We start from the raw sequence: 22,953 nt of genomic DNA on the forward strand, positions 1-22,953 counted from the left end.
CGAATAGTTCACAATATCTAAAAGAATACTGGGTGATTCTTGAAGTAAAACCTTTAACATAGAATTTGTAATTTCATCTGGTCCCGGGGCAGTCATTGGTAAACAAAGTACAGTTTCAGTCAATTCAGATGTGGAAATTTTTGTATATTATTTCATAGATACCTGCATGTTGTGAAGAGACGAGAAATCTGTTCTAAAGCATTGTTCTAAACTTTCATCCTTCTCTTCCAGAGAGGCGGGCATCTCTTGTGGCGTCAAGATACAAGATTCTAAAGTCAAATGTGTTGGCAGTACCTTTTTTCACCGCAGATACGCGAATATGGCATGGTTGTTGTTCGATTTGGAAAGATAATTGAAATGTCCACTGTCATATTCTTCTTCCGCCTGTTTAACAGTGCGCTCAAATGCACCGACAAAAAAAACTGATAGTCTTTCTAATTCGTTGGGCATTGATTATACAGAAGCTTCTTCCAAGCGGCTTTCTGTCTTCTGTAATCACGCGCACATTCATCAGTTCACCAACGAGATTATGGCCGTTTACTGAATGGAATAACCAACTCTAAATTTTTCCGACATCCCTCAAGTATGGAGCAGATCTTAGATGCAATTTTCTGACCACTGTCATGTGTAAGTTTTGCAATGGCTGAACGCAGACAAATTTGAAATTCCTTATGGTTGGCATGTTCTCAAGGTTGCTGCTCTAAAATTGTTATTGGGCATACAATGTCAAATACTACCGGAAGATGGTCACTGTTAGTTGCAGAGTGTTCATGACACCACATTGTAGAGGAACTAGAGACGAGACGGTGGCGACGAGCCTGTGCCGAGGTCGCAGCTTTTATTTGAGACGCAGGCGTAGGCGGAGTCACCGCTGCAGCGTCCAGCTAGGCCAGAAGCTAGGCTGTTCTGAAATATCCTCGTGGCTCGCGCTCCACATGCCATGCGGTTCGCTTCTTTTTCGGCGCGTCCAGCTGGCCAAGTCTAACGTGGCGCTACATAGCCCCCTAGCGCTTTTCACGATTTTAAGCATGTGTACAAAAGAAAAGCAAAAGAGACAGATGTTATGTACATGAGCGACAGTCCGTGTATTGTCCGTAGTGAAGTTCGAGTCATCATCGGGAAATACGTTAGGTCTCTAACAGTTCCGAAGGGCGACACTGGGAGCCGCGGAGCGGGCGAGGAGCTCGTCGAACAGATGTTGTGGGCAGCAGTGATGCAATGCTTCGAGGCACTTGTGGCAACGGGCGCCGATGACACCAGCGGTCACCACCGAGAAGATGTCTAAGTGAGGGCGATGCGGAATTCGATGACGGCTCGTGCGGGTTGGCGCCATAAGTCTTGTGAGATCGGCGCAGGCGCGAACGTTGGGGAGACGTTGACGCTGTCTGCGTGAGTTGCGGGTGTGGGCACGCAGGCCGGAGGTCACTGGAACGCTGTAGAGGAGGTGGCAGGGAGGCGCGTTTGACAGAGATGGGCTGGCAGCGCAAGCTCGAGGTGTACCTGGGTGGCACCGACGCTGGCAAATATCTGTCTCGCCTACCTGCGCAGCACTGATGATAACGACTGTGTCATTGAATGTCGTGTGAGGAGTGCTGATCGGTTTCAAGTTCAGCGTCAAGACGTGCATCGCAGACAGCTCAAGCGGTGCCAGGGCACGGTGCAACGTGTATGTGGATACGGGATCACCTTTTTCAGCCGGCCCAGAAGAACTTGGGTGCGCCACGTTATGCTGGTCATATACTTGCGTAGCAGGCGAGTCACATTCGGGTAACTTGGACATGGGCATAACTGGAGCGTCGTCCGCAGTCATTGCCATGCTGGCAGTAGCTTTTCTGCTGGCCTGGAAACAGCAGCTGGTGCAGTTACGGTGTCACACATGGTGTCAGCGAACAGGTGACAGGTAGTGCTGGTTTGGGTGTCGCACACTGCGTCAGTAAGCGCTGAAGTCATCGTGTTCATCGGCGTGTCCACAGACGCCGACTGGTCAACCAAGGGCCGATCTTCGAGCGGCGTACGCTGCGATACGTCCATGGAGTCGTTTGTCGTAGGACGCTCGTCTACCTCGTTGTTTTGACATAGCTCTGAACGAGATGCGGTCGATGGTAACCGCAAGGAAGGCTTGATCAGCGTTGATGAAGCACCTCCCGTGTGGCTGCTCCCTTGTCGGAGGCGATGTTCAGCACGGCGAAACCGTAAGACGGCATCCCGTAGTCTGTGATAAGGGCGGATGCTTCAAGATAAATAGATCAGGTGTCGTTTGAGGTTAGGTGGAAGAACACACTCCAGAACCTCAAACATGAATTCTTGGAGCCAGATGCTGTTGAGCTCTAGGGCAGCCTCAAACTCCTGGACCCATGACCCGATGTCGGAGGTGCGGAATGGTTGTAGCGGCAGGTCAAAGTGCGGTTGCAAGGCTTGAGCTGGCTGGAACACGGCCGCAAAGCTCAGTGGCCGTGGTGCAGCGCCGGTCGCTTGTCCGTTGGTCCGTGGTCACCACTTGTTGAGGAACGCGAGGCGAAACGGCGGCGATGAGCCCGTGCCGAGGTCACAGCTTTTATAAGACGCAAGTTGGTTGGTTGGTTGGTTCCTCAACAACTTGGCGCAACCAGCCTAGGGGAATAGGTCATAAATGGGACGGTGCCTTGGCTTACTTTTTAAATAATTCACTTTTTTAAAGAAAGGGTTTAATTGACTAGGTAGAACAGCTAATAATTTAATGATGTTGAATTTCTAAACAAACAAAAAAACTTGAAAAGGATAACATAATCAACACACATAACAAAGAAAAGAATCTATACATAAAACAACTGAATTTATCTATGTTTAGCATTCAATTCTTTTATATTCTCGTAATAAATTTGTAACAGCGGTAAAAACACTCATGTGGCTGAAACCAAATGCGATTGCGCCAAATAAAAGAATCACCGGAAGTGTCAAGTTAAAGTTCATTTTTCTTAGGGGTTCTTCTAGTAGTTTCTTTCCTTTGACTTTTCAATTTTAGGCATGACCAAAAAAAATGCTGCAAAGATTCGCTCTGTTACAGTGATGGCACAAAGGCGACTGTACCAGACCCGAACTGTGAAGGTCAAATTTCAATGAAGGGACTCGACAACACAGCCTTGTAATCTATATTTCTTCGTTTCTTAATGAACACCACTTGTTCTTCCAAGGAAACTTTAGCTGTGGATAGTCTGTTAAAAACAAAGGAGATTTTTCGAAGTTATTTGCCGTTGTGCGTTTCTCCAAGCGTGTTGCTGTGATATATTCAGAAGTATGCCAAATAGGTAAAACAGGGCAATCAAGGGAAGATACAGCTAGTGCATCTGCATGCTCATTGACAGCTAAACCTCTATGACCTGGTACCCAAACTAGTCGAATGAGTCGCACATGTCTAGGAATGAGCGTGTAAAAAGTATCTAAGGTACGCGGAAAGGTTGGTGAGCTTAAGGCAGTACAGACCGAGAGACAGTCTGTTTGAACAATCAGCGCTGATAGATCTTGGGGCACTGTATGCAATGCTAGGACTAGTGCCCATAGCTCAACTTGGTAAATAGGGGTAAAGCCGGGTAATCTAACTGAGAAAGCCCAATCTAGGGAGGGTGATACGATTCCTACACCAGCCTTCTCTTCATAAACAGCGCTTCAGCCGCTATCACAATGAATGTTTCTAGATTGGCGAAATGAACTTTCAAAATGTCCTTTATATACGGATATGGTAAATTTTTGCACTCTTGGAATATACATCATCAAATTCAATCCTCATTCCATCTACAGTGTTGAGTACAAGTATTTCCAAAAGGTCCACTCTTAAGGAGTCCAAAGTTTCTGTGTAAATATTACTTGTGGGCACCGTAATTTAGGTCAATGGGGGTTGAAAAATGAAGTCTGCTGGTTAATGAACACATGCTGTGACCTCCTCTCAGGTGATGCATGAATTATAAGGAATATTCGTACTGTTGTAATACAAAATCTTTTGATAAGAGAAGGCAGGCGGGATTCTTCATATAGGACATTGTTCGCAACATATTTAGGTAGCCCTAGACATAAGCGTAATGATTCGCGCTCAACAGAATCAGTGGTCGTACTTTGTAAGCTGGAGTACCAGAAAACAAAGCACAGCCGAATTCTAATATCGGTCGAATGTACATGCATTATATCATGATGATCACGTTTCTACGCAAACCGACACGAAAATGACTGAGCCTGCGCAGCATCCCTGCTGCACGTGCTCCTTTAGCAGCCATGTTTTCTATGTGGGTACTCCAGTTAAGTGTTTCGGTGTAGGCTACCCCAAGTACCCAACTGACTCGACCAGAGGTATGGCATCTTGGCGGTACATTAGGAACGAAATCCTGTAAAACAATAATTTTTATGGCCGATCCCCCAAAGTGAGTAGGTACCAATAATCCAAGGACCATCAGCATCATCAGCTGTTAGCCAAGTTTCTTCTAGAATTATATCGGAGTTGTGTTAGAGAGGTAATTTATGTTGATTGAGGCTGAGAATATAGAACGGCAGTTTCACTGAAGTACCTTTAGTTGACCGATGGTGCTGAGCGCATTCCAGAGGCGCATGCCCTGTCCTTCTTGGTTTCTTTTCTCACAGTCAACAAATTATTCTTTTTAGTTTTTGAATTTAAGTCCACAGAAATAGGTGATTGTATACGTTTGTTAGCTCGAATCTGAATTTTCATATCTGTAGCATTACTCATGCTTGGCTGAGAGGCACAACGGTCTGACTGCACCTGTGGAACGGATTGTTCAGCATTATGAAGAGATTGAGACAGTTTATCTGGCACCATGCTATGTAGTTGAGTGGTGTCAATGGTGTCTGATTGTTGAGGAATTGTAGGAGCCTGAGCTTGCACTCCTTGCGTCAACTGAGTGGAAAGAACTTGCGTTAAACAGTCACTGAGGTTAGATATTAACTTTTCCATTGCCTTAGCCACTGCCTTTTGTCGGCTATTTCAATGGCTTGTGAAACGTTGGAGTCTAGACTAGACATGTGTCGTCCTGCTGCACCAGAATAGCCGAAGGCTCTGTCTCCAAATATATTGATACGCAACCGCCGGCACAGCCTGTCTGGAAGAAAGAGGAAGACGACGTTGGTGGCTGGTTGTTGATGAATTGTCGCCATCTTGTTCGCCGAGCACAGTGCATCGTACTTAATTTATTAAATACGTTACCCGTACCATTATTGGTGGAGGTGGACGACTCCCGTACCTCGATGGAGACGCGCAGCGGTCGCAACACCGGGGACTCTTCGGCTACTTCAACTGCCAGTGCCTCATCCCCACCGGTCTCTCGATCCGAGTCGACAACCTACGTCACCCTGCCACCCCTGCGGGATCCTGGAACTTTCTCCGCTGACGGCACCATCGACGTTGACTCCTGGCTGCACCGGTACGAGCGAGTCAGTGCTACCCACCGCTGGGATCCCACGCTCATGCTGGCCAATGTTGTGTTCTACCTCGACGGCACGCCGCGGACATGGTTCGAAACCAACGAAGCCGAAATCACAAGTTGGGATCTTTTTAAATCGAAGATCCGTGATCTCTTCGGCGATTCATCTGGTCGTCAGCTCGCTGCCAAGAAGACTCTCGCCACTCGCGCCCAGACGTCTACTGAATCATACGTGTCATACATTCTTGACGTCTTGGTGCTTTGTAGCAAGGTCGATCAGCGCATGTCAGAAGAAGAAAAAGTTAACCATGTCCTCAAAGGGATTGCTGACGACGCCTTCAACTTGTTGGTTTTTAATAATGTCACGACCATCGACACGATCCTGACAGAATGCCGCCGTCTAGAACAGGCTAAAGCCCGCCGCATCACCCACGGCATCACGCGCCTGCCGAACACAGCTGCTACTTCCTCGTGTGAGGACTCCGTCCGCCAAGTTCCCCGATGTGACAACCTCACCCGCATCATTCGTCGTGAGGTCGAGGCAGCCCAACCAGTAGCTATTCCATTTCCAACGCCTGATCCTTCACCGACCACTATCTCACTGATACAAGCCGTCGTTCGTGAAGAATTATCGAACGTCGGCCTACACCCCATTCAACCAGTCTACTCTGCCGAGCCTTTTTATCGCCGTCCATCCGCTCCTCGATATGGTTCCAACTACTCTCGACAGCTTAATTTGTCCGAATGGCGTACACTGGACGACAAGCCCATATGCTTCAACTGCCGACGTGTCGGTCATATTGCTCGCCACTGCCGCAATCACTGGGCTCCGCCGGCACGCTATGGGCCTCCTACCCAAGCCACTTCTGACCACCAGTCGTCCTCAACATTTGATTTTGGTTCCCCTATGCCGACCACATCCTCTGATCCTGCCGCACCTCTGACGAGACCTCGCTACGCCCGCTCGCCATCCCCTGCTCGCCGTAAATCTCGTTCGCCCCCACAACGCCGTCTTGCCTCTCCGACCTATTCGCAGCGCCCCCGACCGGAAAACTAGGCAGTGCAGCTTCTGGAGGTGAAGCTGCATTGACGACGACCTCTGCAAGAAATCCTCGTGTAACATTACCGACCACCCGGAATCTGTTGAACGTTACTTTAGACAATGTACCTGTGCGCGCGTTGATCGATACTGGCGCGCATGTGTCCATAATGAGTGCTGCTCTTCGTCGCCGCCTAAAGAAAGTTGTCACACTCGCCTTGAACCGAGCCGTTCGAGTCGCCGACGGGGGAACTGCCGCGATTATCGGCATGTGCTCTGCTCGTGTGACTATCGCCGATAGAAGCACTGCTGTTCTTTTCACCGTTATAGAAAATTGTCCTCATGAAGTAATTCTAGGCATGGATTTTCTCACCGCTCACTCGGCCCTTATAGATTGTTCAGCCGGCTGTCTTGACCTTGAAATGCCTCTACTTTCTGATCTGACCAACCCACCCCAAAGTCGCCTTTGCTGCATTGATTTCGCACGCCTTCCGCCTAACTGTGTCACACATATCGACCTCTTCTCTACACCACCTGTCCCTGACGGTGAATACATGGTGGCACCAATTCATGCCGTGATGCTTACGCATGGCGTCGCTGTTCCGCACACCATTTTGGCAATCGTTGAAAACCGCACATGCCTTCCTATTGTCAATTTCGCCCTCACTGCCCAAATTCTTCCACAAGGTATCTCCCTGGCCGAAATTACTGCTCTACAAGACCATACGGTCGAACCCTTCAGAGTGGATGATTGCTGCACCTCAGACAATGAACCAACTCTATCACGTTCTTCGGGCGTCGACGTTGACCACATGGTACCATCAGACCTCGCTCCTGATCAAGCGGAAGCCCTTCGTCACGTCCTGGAGTCCTATAGTGACATTTTCGACTTCGCCAGCACGGCTTTAAGCCGAACGAGTGTTGTTACTCATCGCATCAACACTGGTGACGTGAGTCCCATTCACCGACGTCCATACCGTGTTTCCGCGCCCGAGCGCACCGTCATACAACGGGAAGTCGAAAAGATGCTTGCAAAAGACATAATCGAACCCTCTTGTAGCCCCTGGGCTTCTCCTGTCGTCCTGATTAGAAAGAAGGATGGAACATGGCGCTTTTGTGTAGATTATAGGCATCTCAACAAAATTACGAAGAAAGATGTTTATCCGTTGCCTAGAATCGACGATGCCTTAGACTGCCTTTACGGTGCTACGTATTTTTCCACTATCGACCTTCGATCTGGCTATTGGCAGATCGCTGTGGATGAGATGGACCGTGAGAAGACCGCATTCGTCACTCCTGACGGACTTTATCACTTCAAAGTTATGCCCTTTGGTCTCTGTAATGCGCCGGCCACATTCGAAAGAATGATGGACTCGTTGCTCCAAGGGTTTAAATGGTCAACCTGCTTATGTTATTTAGACGACGTTATCGTTTTCCCGCCCACATTCGACTCCCATCTCAAGCGTTTATCGGCGATTCTTGAAGTTTTTCGTCGAACCGGACTTCAACTGAACTCGTCGAAATGCCATTTTGCTCGTCGTCAAATAACCGTACTTGGCCACATCGTCGATGCCGCAGGAGTCCGCCCGGATCCCGAGAAAATTCGCGCCGTCACGGACTTTCCTGTTCCGAAGTCAACAAAGGACGTTCGCAGTTTTGTGGGCTTGTGCTCCTACTTTCGACGGTTTGTTAAGGACTTCGCTATCATTGCACGCCCACTCACAAACCTCCTGAAGGACACCCCGTTTTTCTGGGGCGCTGATCAAGCCTCATCTTTTTCCCAGCTCACGACGCTCCTTACAACACCGCCGATTTTAGCCCATTTCGATCCATCAGCTCCAACCGAGGTTCGCACTGACGCTAGTGGGCATGGCATCGGAGCAATGCTAATGCAACATCAACGCGGACATGACCGTGTTATAGCATATGCAAGCCGCCTGCTATCTACAGCCGAGCGCAACTATTCAATCACGGAACGTGAGTGTCTCGCTCTCGTGTGGGCAGTCGCCAAGTTTCGCCCATACTTATACGGGCGTCCATTCCGGGTAGTTACCGATCATCACGCGCTCTTCTGGCTGGCCTCACTCAAGGATCCCACAGGACGCCTCGCTCGTTGGTCCCTACGATTACAAGAATACACGTTCACCGTAACGTACAAAACAGGGCGGTCACACCAAGATGCCGATTGCTTATCACGCTACCCTGTGGAAGAGGCTGCCCATACTGACACCTTTCCAGACCTTCTGTCTGTGATGCAGCTACTCAACCTTGGCCACGAACAACGCCTGGATGCTTCCCTGCGAACCATCATTGGCAAGCTTGAGTCAAGGCCTCGCGACGCATCTCTACAAATGTTCCTGGTAAAAGACGGCATCCTGTATCGCCGTAACCTCGATCCATATGGCCATGACTTGCTCCCCGTCATACCTGCACATCTTCGTGCGACTGTTCTCAACCAACTTCATGACGCTCCTTTGGCGGGCCACTTGGGCGTCTCTCGCACATACGACCGTGTACGTCGTTGTTTCTTTTGGCCTGGTCTTGCCCGCTCTGTTCGACGCTACGTCGCCGCTTGTGAACCCTGCCAGCGCCGCAAAAAGCCATCTTCGCTACCAGCTGGATTCCTTCAGCCGATCGACATTCCCTTTGAACCTTTTTTTCGAGTTGGCCTCGACCTGCTTGGCCCATTCCCGATCTCCAGCTCAGGCAACAAATGGATCGCTGTCGCCACTGACTATGCGACACGGTACGCTATCACACGAGCACTTCCGACGAGTTGCGCAACCGATGTGGCGGACTTTCTGGTATATGATATTATTTTAGTACACGGAGCTCCACGCCAACTTCTCACTGACCGGGGCCGCACCTTCCTATCAGCTGTCGTTGAAGAAATCCTGCGCTCTTGCTCTGCCAAGCACAAGTTTGCCACTTCGTACCATCCGCAAACGAACGGTCTTACGGAGCGCCTCAACCGCACCATAACCGACATGCTTTCTAAATACGTAGCGGCCGACCACCAGGACTGGGACGTTCATTTGCCATTTGTGACGTTCGCATATAATTCGTCACGTCACGACACTGCCGGCTATTCACCATTCTATCTTCTATACGGCCGAGAACCCGCCCTACCATTTGACACCTTGCTGCCCTCGGTCACGGAGTATGCCGGCGAAGCCATTGCGCGAGCCGACCACGCACGCCAACTCGCCCGCAGCCGCCTGCAGGCTTCAGAGGAGCACCAAAGACAGCTCTACGATTCCCATCATCGAAACGTGCACTTTTCACCGGGTTCCCTTGTCCTCCTCTGGTCCCCCACTCGGCGTGTAGGGCTTTCTGAAAAACTGCTGTCACGCTACACTGGACCATACCGCGTCGTTCGCCAGGTGACTGACGTTACATACGAGATCGTTCCAGCCGATTCAACGTCATCATCGTCACCTTCAAGTGACATTGTGCACATAGCTGCACCAACGCCTTCTAATGTGGCTCATACTTAGTGTGACGACTTGGCCAAGAGATGTGGATGGAATTAAATGATGATGATTACATGTTTGGAAGTGGCAGCACAACGACGCAAGCGCAACAAAACCCGCAGGACATCCAGCCTGCAGCTAATTATTATTCACTCGGGGACTGATCTAACGAATGATAAGTAGGGTTGACTACAGGCGAAGGAGTAGAAATTGTAATTATTGAGGCGCGAGAAGCTTGGAATTCATTGACAACTAACGTAACCTGAAACTGTTTGGTAGCTATTCCTGAACGGTTATGTGCAGGAGGAAGTATATGATAGTACTAATGATATACATTTTTGATATTCGTTCATTAGGTTGGATAAACCAAACTCTGAGGGGCAAAGTTTTCACAAAATGAACCTATCATGGTGGTGGGATAAGCTGGTAACTTTGAAATAAAACACCGGAAATTTGAAGGTATTGAACAATCCAAAGATCAACCAAATGAAATTTATTTACCGAATGATAACGCACGTGGTGGAGAAAACATAGAAATAATTGTTTGTCACCTGATGGAAACAGGGCGGGCACTATGGCCAAGAGCCAGGAAATAGATTGGCCTCATTTTAAATATAGGAAGAAATGAATATAATATGGAGCATTAAAAGAGGGAGCAAAAAGTAATGAAAAAAGAGACATAGGTAAAATAATGTCAATCGCACGGGAAAAAGGCTAAAATTTACAACGCTAAATTCCAGTAGTCTGTACTAGAAGCGTGATGTTCTGTTTGCTTGACTGAAAGTGTGTAGCACAGCCAACATAGCACTGCGGCTTGCCCAAAATGGAGCGGCTCCAAACGACAGCAGGTTAATAGTAAATGGTAAGCCCAGTCTACGAATCGGCGTTCCAAAAAAAGTTCTTCGGAGTGACCATATCTGTTGCACTGTTCATCGGCTTCTTCCCCAGCTTTTTTTTTACATTTTTACATTTTATTGAGGTTGTTATGACCACATTTCAAGAAATGCACAACACTGATTAGACCCATAGCCATAGGCTAGTAAGGGGTCTAACGAGATAAAGTATACAAGCAGAATACAATTTGTGTATAAGAAAAAAATCTAAACATCAAAAAACGTTGATTTTTCAACAAACGAACAAAAATACAAGAAGATACACATTGTTGCACTTTGTTCATAAATAATGAAATAATCAAGTATAGACAAAACATCAAACTATGTGTAAGGCTTAGTACATGGTCAATACTATTGATCTACATGTAGCAAATATTTTTTGAGTGCGCTCTAGAAAACCCTAGAATCTTTATTCTGAAGTGGTATGTTATTCCCCACTTTAGCTCCTACGAACTTTAGTAAGCGTTCACCATACACGTTTTTAGTGGGTGGAAGATTGAAATTCCGCAATGTCATGCATCTAGTGACGCGGGACGAGGAAGAAAAGATAGATACATCGAAACGTACACTGTGTGCAATAACATTGTTGATGGTGACTGCGGTTTTATGTTGCCGTATGTAATCAAAAGGTAGAATATCCAATTTGTGAAACAAAGACTCACTGGGTTCATTATATGCCGCATTGTCTATAATTCTAAGTGCACGCTTTTGTAATATCCGGATAGGCTCAAGGTAAGTTTTAAAGGTCCATCCCCATGAGTCTAAGCAGTATGATAGATGACTATGAACAAACGAAAAATAAAGGTCTCTGAGAATATTTCAGCTAAAATAATTTCTAGCAGCCAGTAGCATACTGCAGCCAGATGCTAGCTTAGTACAAACATAGTTAATTTGTTTTTTCCAGTGTAATTGGCTGTCAAACACTACACCAAGATATTTAAATTCATTTACATGCTCAAGTTGGCTGTTGTTCATTGTAAGTCGAAATGACTCACTGTTTATATTTTGGTAATGGGAGTGAAAAATGGTGTATTTAGTTTTCTTTGCATTGAGTGTTAATTTGTTCACTATAAACCAATTAAAAATATATTCTAGTTCTTCATTAGCTCTACATTCTAGATCGGCTATGTTATCGGCGGTAACTATTAAAGCTGTGTCATCAGCGTACATTAGCAACTCGGTCGATTTGAGTATGCATGGCAGATCATTTACGTATAGTGAGAATAATATTGGCCCCAGGACGGACCCCTGAGGTACCCCAGTCTTTATGTTTAATAATGACGACGTAAGATCTTGCATGTTGATCATTTGATGACGTCCATCAATGTAGTTAGAAAGGAGGCTAAAAACTTTGCCGCGGAATCCATAGTGTTTTAATTTCATAAGCAAAATATTATGGTCGACGGTATCGAATGCCTTTTTTAAATCAATGAAGACAACTGCCACAAGAAGGTTGTTGTGCAGTGCTTTGTTAATCTTCTGTGATAATGATAACACAGCTGTTGATGTGGAATGGTGTGATCTAAATCCATGCTGCTCCGGGCAAAAAGCATTATATTTTTCTAAGAATAGGCGCATTCGTTTTCTCAGAATCTTTTCAAATATGGTGTTTATAATGCTTAACACAGATATGGTCTGATAGCTTGAAGGATCAGAGCGATTGCCCTCTTTATATACCGGCACAACTTTGGCGTTTTTTAAACAAGATGGGTATGTCAACGTACGCAAGCAATGGTTAAATACGTGGCACAAGATGGAACTCAAAATATCAATGTTATCTTTCACTAAACGAGCAGTAATACCATCTATTCCACTGGCTTTGTTCGTGCTTATCTTGGCAACAGTGTCATGAATTTCATCCTCACTGATGTAGTGAAGAGCAAACGTATTTGTTAAGGAGGTTGAAAAACATTTCATTTCTCTACTAGGGAACTTCGCAGCTAAGGTAGAGCCGATTTCAGTAAAGAATAGATTAAATTTATCAAGTATACGCGCATCGACTACATCAGGTGATACACGCTGTGTTGGTTCTTTACCGACAACTTCTTTTACAATTTGCCATGTTTTCTTTGAATCGCCTTGTGCTTGAAAAATGAGTCGAGAATAAGAGATCTTTTTTTGTTGCCTCATTAGATTCACGGATTGGTTTCTTAAAAGTTTGAATTGACCTAAATAATATTTATTTTCCTTATGCTGTCTCCACTTGTGGTACCAGAAGTCTTTCTTCTTCAGCAATACAAGGATGTCTGTTGTCATCCAAGGAGTTAGCGGAGTGTTATATGAGCGCGCGGACACGTGTGAACGACTGCGTTCAATGGCATGGCGAAGGGCTTTTGTTATGTTCTCTAATTCAGTGTTGGCATCTCGTCATACAATGTTTCAAATTCGATGGAGAGACTGTGACTCCGTAATAAGTTGTAATTGATTTTGCTTGCATTGCTGAAAAATTGAGCATTCTTGTTTGGAGTTTTCCTTATGGAAACAAAGGTAGAAAGGTGATCTGCTATCGGTTCATTATAAACACCAGCATTCACTTTCGATGATACGTTAGTTAAGATGTGATCAATCGTTGTTGCCGATGTGCTGGTTACTCTCGTAGGGGTATGTATGAGATTACGAAAATTGAATGAACTAATCAATTGTGTGTAATGAGTGTAACAGCTTGAAGCTGTTCCCTTCGCTTGGGTCAACACCAAAATGCACTAAAATAGACAAATATGATTGAGAAATATTATATATTTAAGTTTTTGAACACGGATACTCACTGATTTCTAATCTAAAATAAACGAAACCTAAGATAGCCGAAACTAGGATGATATCAGCTTTGTGCTGGTGTCATCTGGTGACCACACATCACAATCATCCCAAAAAGAACGTAATTGCAAGCGCCATCTCTTTTCACTGCGCATGGTGGGTTGCATCTCTTGTCCAGGACGCTCTGTGTGTTAGCAGACAGCTTTACCTTGCTCAACAAACGTCCCTAATCTGATGCTCTGGTTGTTTTGTCGACAGCTCTGTCTTGTTCACCAAACGTCCCTGGTCTGATGCTATGGGTGTTTGTCGACAGCTCTACTTTGTTCACCAAACGTCCCTGGTCGGATTCTCTGGGTGTTTGTCGACAGCTTTACCTTGTTTACCAAACTTCCCTGGTCTGAAGCCTTCAGGTTGTCGACTGTGTCACCCACTCATCGACGTTTCATACCATAACTGACTAGCTCCAATCCCACACCACCTAGTATAGAGTATTGGTTGCTGAGCAGTAGGTACTGTGCTTGCGAAAAACTGATGAAAGGCGAGCTGGTTTTTCAAGTTTCAAAAAAAAAGGGATAACAGTTCAATCATGTTCCCGAATTTTATTTTTGATTGAAACTTGCTTACGCTATGAAGTCCTTTCTTCTGGTCATCTATGGTAATATAATGCTTTGTTGAGTATAATTTGAATTAAACGTGACAGTGTCCGTTGACGCCACCAGCAGCGATGTCTACGAGTGTGCAACACTTTTTATCAGCCTGTTTTGCATCACGTACCACGTTAACTTATTTCGAGCTGGCAGCTGACCAATAATCCCTCGTATACTGTCAAAAGGTCCAAGTCTGCCACAACGACACCTTCGTTAATGAATGAAGGAAGGAAGTGAATACTGTAGGGCTGGTTTTTTTTCTTGTTAGACACAACAATAATGAGATCTAAAAGGCAATAGAGAGAGAGGGGGGTAAAGATACAAGAAAAGGCAACGAAGGTTGACCAGACACACATCCGGTTTGCTACCCTGCACTGGGGAAGGAATGAAGGGGAGAAAAGAGGTTGCAGAGAGATGAGAAAGATACACACAATCACTAGCACACTCGGGGGAGCACACACCGTCTACAGGTGGTCACTCAGACTTGCTGTCTTGAAGTATTGTAGGAGTGTTTTAGTTGCTTTCCGCGCAGTTGAGGCAGACGCCCAAGGTCCCAGAATCTTCCGCACAGAGAATGGTCTAGAGTCCAATCGGTTGAAAACAATCCGGAGCTGGCATCGCTGTGTGTCGTAGCAAGGGCAGCTGCACAGGACGTGTTCGATGATCTTTTAAGTTTTGTATGAGTCGCATGTAGAGGTGTCTGCCGTACTGATGCGAAAGGAGTACACCTTTGTGAAGGCAACACCCAACCAAAGGCGGCATAACAGTGTCGCATTGGAGCGGGAAAAATATGATGGTAGCTTTATCTTGAGCGAAGGATGCAGTTCATATAAGGGACACCTTTGGAAGCTGGTACACGACGAGAACGTGCGTGTAAGATCTCGAGCCAGCAAGTAAAGTTGTCTTGCTGCATCAGTGCTTGATAGAGGAATCGGGAACAAACGTGTTTCATCATGGGCTGAGCGGGTGCATCATCGGATAATTGATTTCCAGTGATACCGACATATCAAGGCAGCCATTGATATATAATATCATGCCCTCGTGTTAGAGCTTAATGGTGGCAGTGTGGTATTTTATTTACCAATTGTTCATAATTCCTCTTACGCATAGCAAACTGCAAACTCTGAAGTGCTGCCTTCGAATTGCAGAATATGACCCATTTTTCTGGACACTCTTGAACAAGATTTTGTAAAGTGTCTCTTATAGCAGCAACCTCTGATGCCGTAGACGTAGTCGTATGCGACAACTTCAATTTGATTGTCATTGCTTCAGCCGGTATTACAGCGGCACCTGATGAGCTGCTGGACGAGACCGACCCATCAGTGTTCATCTGCGTTCGGTCCATAAGTACAACTCATATAATAATAGCAGTGTTGCTTGCTTCAATGCTACTCTGGAGTGATTGCTTTTCTTTTTGATACCCGGAATTTCTAGACATACCTGCGGCTGGTCGAGGCACCACAATTAAGGTACGTTCAATTCTCGTAGCCGGCGTATATCCTGATGGAATGCTGTTTAGGTGTTTGGATATGGCGTATTAAAACGTAGCACATGGTCTTTCGGAGGGTACAAGGGCCAAGTTGTGGTCGGGGACACGGTTAGCATGTCGAATGTACGCTCTGGGCAATCCACAACTCTATATAAGTCCTGACCGGATGGTCCTTGGCAAGCAGGATTGTGGCATAGGTAGGAGCTTATCGGGGCAGTCTTAGGCAGATATGCAGTGCCTGACCCTGCAAACTCTCCAAAGAATGAGTATTGGATTTGCAATTGTTCGTCAGTACCGGCAAGCTGTATCGCAAAATACCCAGAAATAGGGCTCTGTACAACTGTAGCATGGAGGCCACAAAAGTTCCCAATGATTTCCCGCACATGAATTTCATTATATGCACAATAGATAGCAGCCTCTTCTTCAAGTGCCCACCATGCGGGTTCCACGAAAGATGTCTGTCGATAAATGTGTCCAGGAAACGATGCGTCCGTGCATATTTGACACTCTGCCCATTGATGTAAACATGGTATGGCGTCACTGGTTTGCGTGTAAACGAAATAAACGCGCACATCACAGTTGATGTACTCAGGCCTTGTTTCTGAAGTTACGCCGTTGTGACGGTTTCTGCTCGCTGTATTCGTGCACGCACCTGAGGGCGAGTAACTGCAGCACTCCAGAGGCAAGTATCATCGGCGTATATGGATAGGCACACCGACTTTGACCGAACCTTCACCAGAGCAATGAGGGCTACATTGAACAAGGTGGGGATTAGAACACCTCCCTGTGGTACTCCGCAGTAGGTGTAATTTTCAGCAGTTTTACCGTCATCAGTTGGCACAAAAAGAACTCCTGCCAGTTTTATAGTCTTTTATCCAATGAAACATTCGCCCACCAATGCCCATTGCTGCGAGAGCAGTGTGGATGGCATAGTGAGCTACATTATTATTTGCACCCTTCACGTCCAGAAAGAGTGTCACTGATATAGGCTTGCGACTTTTTTTCTTGCTGAACAAATGTCGATAAGTCAACGACACAGTCGATAAAGGAGCGGCCCTGACGGAAGTCTGTTATGCAGGAAGGGTAGTTGGCGTATCGTTTCAACAGGCAATGATGCAAAGTAAAGTACAGAATGAAATTTATTAGACCTATTTTTATGTAATTGCGAAGAAACGTGGATGAAAGATGAAAATTTAACAAGATAACTTGCGTGGGCAAGAACTGGAAGTAGGACTTGCATATATATATATATATATATATATATATATATATATATATATATATAGACGTTGCGAGGAAGGAAGCGCACTGGCTCCGTAGTATAAACGGAAGCGAAAAAGCATGACTAACGAGGAAACACTTTTATTAATCACATACGTTTCGGCTGGTGGGCCAGCCTTCGTTAGTGTGACATATATATATATATATATATATATATATATATATATATATATATATATATAAGGGAAAGAAGTGTATACCTAAGGGCTCGTTTTTCCGTGTTTTAACACAATAATAATGAGATCTAACAGACAGTAATGCCAAGGAATGTACAGGGGAAGTTATTAGAACCAATGGAATGTAAATAAGAAGAAAGAAAAGTGGATGAAAAAATAACCAGCCGTGAGCAGGAATCGAACCTACGACCTTCAAATAACGCGTTCGATAGAAATAAGAAGAGTGAAACAAGAATTAGAAGCCGTAGATACGGAAAGGTACAGAGGGGGCGGTGGTACGCGCACGCGCAGAAAGATTATGGTGTGGCGAGGTTCCCACAAAACGTGCCGTCACAGATGAAAAGAGCTACGCGACAAGAAACGAGATAAGGACGATAGAATACAAAAATGAAGTCACCACAGATACAACCGAGATTGAGCGCGCGTTTGTGGAATATTTCCAAGAGCTGTTGGGGGGCGTCAGAGCGGACACGAGTACGTATAGTCGGCGTTTCTTGTCACTTATGCCGAAGCTTGAGGATGACGTAAAAGCGAGATTAGAAGCACCCATCTTGGTCCGAGAAATCGAAATCACCACTGAAAAAATGAAAAACGGTAAAACACCCGATCCAGATGGACAAGGTGTAGCATTCTATAAGAAATTTTAAATCTTGTGGCAGAAGCTTTGTGGAATGTGTTATACCCCTGTCACACGGGCACCCGCGAAGACCGTTCAACTCCCTCGTCCTTACGACAAAGAAGATGTGGTCCGTGTCACGCGGCCACCCTTACCCAAACGAAGGTAAACGGAGCGTTTCAACGATCTCCCTTCACAGCGAAACGAGGTACTTTCGTCCCCAGCAGTCTAGAGGTCAGAGAAAAATTTCGAGCACTAAGTGGCCGCAGTGAAAGAATAATACATTTTAGCAATCCTAAACGTTCTTTCGTTGCAGTACTCATTCACAACGCGTGTTTGTTTACATATATTTACGCCCGCCAGAGTTCACTTACTCTCAACACCGATGCTTTACACTCCGTGCCTCGCACGTGCTGCCTCGCGAGTCGGGCCGGCCGGCGCCATTGAAAAATATTTCGTCCATGCGTGTGGTTGTGGTCGTCGCAGTGTCACTCATGGCTGAAGAAAACAAAATGTGCGCTCACGAGGCAGGGAAGCACAAGAACTTTCGTACACAAACATGAACACAGGAAACAAAACAACTAAAAACAGAATGTGGCCAGCGTCACTGGCAGCATCGCTACATTTAGCGAATTCGTTTTTCTTTGAAAATATTTTTATGGTTTGTTAGCCTCTCACCTCCTTAATAGTGGTTTTTTGTAAAAACCCTAGAACGAGGATTCACAAAAAAAAATCAATAGAGATGAAATTAGAATACTTTTCCGAAAATGAGACAGCGCCAGCTGAGCCCCCTCACGCCAACTGTTACAACCTTTTCATTGCCGTGTGACACTGCCACAACTCCTACTCCGTCGAACTACCCAGGGGAGATTTACGTTGACGGTGTTCAACGGAGTTTAGTGGTGGCCGTGTGACAGCGGTGTTAGATGAGGCATACGAAAGGAAAGAGTTACCAATATCTTTTTGGAGAACACACATCGTGTTAATCCCAAAAACTGAAGATCCCAGGAAACAGCTGTCCGTCACATCCTACAGACCCATAACCATAGCGAATGTTGACTACAAAATATTCATGGGTGTTTTGGCCAGGCGAATGCAAACAGTGATTACAGAAATAGTCGGACCACATCAGACTTGTGGCGTAAAAGGGCGTAAAAGGCCCTGCAATTATGACGAACATTCATATTGCCGGAAATATGTTAGAATGCTGCGATGAGTTTGACTGTAAAGTAGCTATGCTACAAATCGATCTCGAGAAGGCATTTGACCGCGGGAACCATGATATACTTTTCAGCATTCTTGACTATGTCAATATAGGGTCTGTGGTGTTGGAAGGGGTCCGAATGGCGTACAAGGGATGCTCTACGAGAATTGTAATAAACAAACAGCTTAGTGATAATATACAAGTCTTATCGAGTGTAAAACAAGGATGCCCTGCATCGGCACTGCTTTTTGCTATCAATTTCGAACCTCAATGCCAGAAAGTGATACAGAATGATCAGGTGCGGGGGTTTCATTTGATGTCTGCAGAGGTCAGAATACTTAGTTACGCTGACGATATTGCTGTGTTCTGCGAAGATCGGGAGAGTATCAGAGAAGCACTAAACGATGTGAAATTCTTCTGTGATTGCACTGATAGTAGCGTGAACTTGAGTAAATGTCTTGAAATATGGCACGGAAATTGGCAGAGCACACCATCAATATTTGAAAACATTACATGGAAGGTTATACCTGACAAGTACTTAGGGGTACCTCTCCAACACTACAGAGACACAACAAAATATTGGAAACAAGAGACAGAGCAACTAAGAGACAAGACAAAAACGTGGGGTGGGCGCGCTTTCTCAATGTTTACGAGGTCAACAGTGAGCAACATATTTCTTATTTCACGAGTATGGTATGTTTTAAAAATGCTATTCATGTCGCGTGTTGCTGTACAAAAGCTACACAGAGTGATCGCAGTGTTTATCTGGGCGTCCACGTGGAAAAGGACAAGCCGAACAAATATGTTCCGTTCTGTGAAAAGTGGGGAGCTTGGTCTTGTACACTTGTTCCTGAGGCAGATAGTATCTAGGTTTATTTTTTTACGAGATCAAGATGATCGTTTTTTGAGAACGTTGATACATGTGCGGCTGTCCCATTTTTTGCCTGATTTTATTGTAACCACAGTCAATGGGGTGACAAAAAGACCTAAGGGGTACATGAAAGAAGTGAGTGCTGCTTTGGAAATATTGAGAGTGTGATTTTCGATGGAGTATCTCTCTGGGGTTTCGCGAAAAAACTGTACAAGGACCTTGTAGAAACCATGTTGCCAGAGCCTCTGTATAGAACATCGTACCCTAATGGGCCCGGGGATGACGTCTTGAAGAGAGTGAAGATGATGCCAATTAGACCATCAATGAAGACATTCTTTTTCAAACTTCACAGCGGCGCACTCCCTACCAATCCATGGCTAGGAATATTCGTCCCGTCAGCTGATTGCATTATCTGTAGAAAACTTGAGACAGTTGACCACATCTTTCTAGACTGTACTGATGCCGTCTTTCTCTGGGACATCCTTCAAAGGACCCTGAAGAAAGTCCTGCCAGTTACACAGTATGGCATCCGTTTTTTTGCCAGTCATAAATGTAGGCGGTGTGCCCTACGATATGTTCATGGTACTGGTTCTTCACAGTGTGTGGCGAACACGGATGGCAGTGCGAAACGTAGACGTGAATCCCCGGCCCGCTCGAGAGTACTTCATAGAAAGTGTACAATGTTTGATGACTGCATACGAGGCACAAGATAAGCCAGAGTGGTTGCCATGTTTATATAAGTTGGTGGGCATAAAGCGTCTGCCGTTTTAACCCCCATGTGCTGGAAGATGTGACAGCACTTTTACACGTGACACTGCACTGTATTCCAATATTGATTTGTAATGTTTGCTAAGCAGGCAATAACGAAAAAAAAAGCTGTGGTAGCTCAGTGGTTAGAGCAACGAACACGTTATTCGAAGGTCGTAGGTTCGATTCCTGCTCACGGCTGGTTAATTTTTCATCCTCTTTTCTTTCTTCTTATTTACATTCTATTGGTTCTAATAACTTCCCCTGTACATTCCTTGGCATTACTGTCTGTTCGATCTCATTAATATTGTGTTAAAACACGGAAAAACGAGCCCTTAGGTATACACTTCTATTCCTTATTTCATTGAACGAGGGTCTCGTACTGGCAGATTTGGTGAGTTTAGGTTGTATAAGAGGGACAATTCATCAGCTGCCCGCTCATAATAAGTTCACATGCTACGTGACGCCAAACATGCGCATAAGAGTGGTTTCACACTCGTCGTTTGGCTTACAGATGGCGCTGACTGTCACTCCTACTTCTAAATTCACATATAAACCCAAAAAAAGTGGATGGAGGGAAGGCCGCTGTGGTAGCTCAGTGGTTAGAGCATCGAACGCGTTATTCGAAGGTCGTACGTTCGATTCCTGCTCACGGCTGGTTAATTTTTCATCCACTTTTCTTTCTTCTTATTTACATTCTATTGGTTCTATTAACTTCCCCTGTACATTCCTTGGCATTACTGTCTGTTCGATCTCATTAATATTGTGTTAAAACACGGAAAAACGAGCCCTTAGGTATACACTTCTATCCCTTATTTCATTGAACGAGGGTCTCGTACTGGCAGATTTGGTGAGTTTAGGTTGTATAAGAGGGACAATTCATCAGCTGCCCACTCATAATAAGTTCACATGCTACGTGACGCCAAACATGCGCATAAGAGTGGTTTCACACTCGTCGTTTGGCTTACAGATGGCGCTGACTGTCACTCCTACTTCTAAATTCACATATAAACCCAAAAAAGTGGATGGAGGGAAGGCCGCTGTGGTAGCTCAGTGGTTAGAGCATCGAACGCGTTATTCGAAGGTCGTACGTTCGATTCCTGCTCACGGCTGGTTAATTTTTCATCCACTTTTCTTTCTTCTTATTTACATTCTATTGGTTCTATTAACTTCCCCTGTACATTCCTTGGCATTACTGTCTGTTCGATCTCATTATTATTGAGTTAAAACACGGAAAAACGAGCCCTTAGGTATACACTTCTATCCCTTATTTCATTGAACGAGGGTCTCGTACTGGCAGATTTGGTGAGTTTAGGTTGTATAAGAGGGACAATTCATCAGCTGCCCGCTCATAATAAGTTCACATGCTACGTGACGCCAAACATGCGCATAAGAGTGGTTTCACACTCGTCGTTTGGCTTACAGATGGCGCTGACTGTCACTCCTGCTTCTAAATTCACATATAAACCCAAAAAAGTGGATGGAGGGAAGGCCGCTGTGGTAGCTCAGTGGTTAGAGCATCGAACGCCTTATTCGAAGGTCGTAGGTTCGATTCCTGCTCACGGCTAGATATTTTTTCATCCACTTTTCTTTCTTCCTATTTACATTCCATTGGTTCTAATACTTCCCCTGTACATTCCTTGGCATTACTGTCTGTTAGATCTCATTATATATATATATATATATATTGTAAGATGGCATCCAGTACCCTCAAGACTCCTATTTATTGTCTCGAGTATGTGCCCCACAACCTAAACTGCAGAGGTGATGATGAGTATGTACAGATGAAAAGATGGAACGTGTTATGATACTCACAATATATATATGTATATATATATATATATATATATATATATATATATATATATAAAATAGGGGAAAGAAGTGTATACCTAAGGGCTCGTTTTTCCGTGTTTTAACACAATATTAATGAGATCTAACAGACAGTAATGCCAAGGAATGTACAGGGGAAGTTATTAGAACCAATGGAATGTAAATAAGAAGAAAGAAGAAAGAAAAGTGGAAGAAAAAATAACCAGCCGTGAGCAGGAATCGAACCTACGACCTTCGAATAACGCGTTCGATGCTCTATCCACTGAGCTATCACAGCGGCCCTCCCTCCGTCCACTTTTTTTGGGTTTATATGTGAATTTAGAAGTAAGTGACAGTCAGCGCCATCTATAAGCCAAAGAACGAGTGTGAAAACACTCTTATTCGCATGTTTGGCCTCACGTAGCACGTGAACTTATTATGAGCGGGCAGCTGATTAATTGTCCCTCTTATACAACCTAAACACACCAAGTCTGCCAGTACGAGACCCTCCTTCAATGAAATAAGGGAAAGAAGTGTATACCTAAGGGC

General features: G+C 45.2%; 1 non-coding gene across 1 annotated transcript; it reads left to right on the forward strand.

The window, feature by feature from the left end:
* Positions 1-22,086: 22,086 nt before the first annotated feature.
* Positions 22,087-22,159, forward strand: TRNAR-CCU (transfer RNA arginine (anticodon CCU)). The gene has a single exon. It is a non-coding gene; the product is annotated as a tRNA-Arg (tRNA).
* Positions 22,160-22,953: the final 794 nt, after the last annotated feature.

This window comes from Rhipicephalus microplus, unplaced genomic scaffold (genome assembly GCF_043290135.1).
Source record: "Rhipicephalus microplus isolate Deutch F79 unplaced genomic scaffold, USDA_Rmic scaffold_21, whole genome shotgun sequence".
Classification (NCBI taxonomy): domain Eukaryota; kingdom Metazoa; phylum Arthropoda; class Arachnida; order Ixodida; family Ixodidae; genus Rhipicephalus; species Rhipicephalus microplus.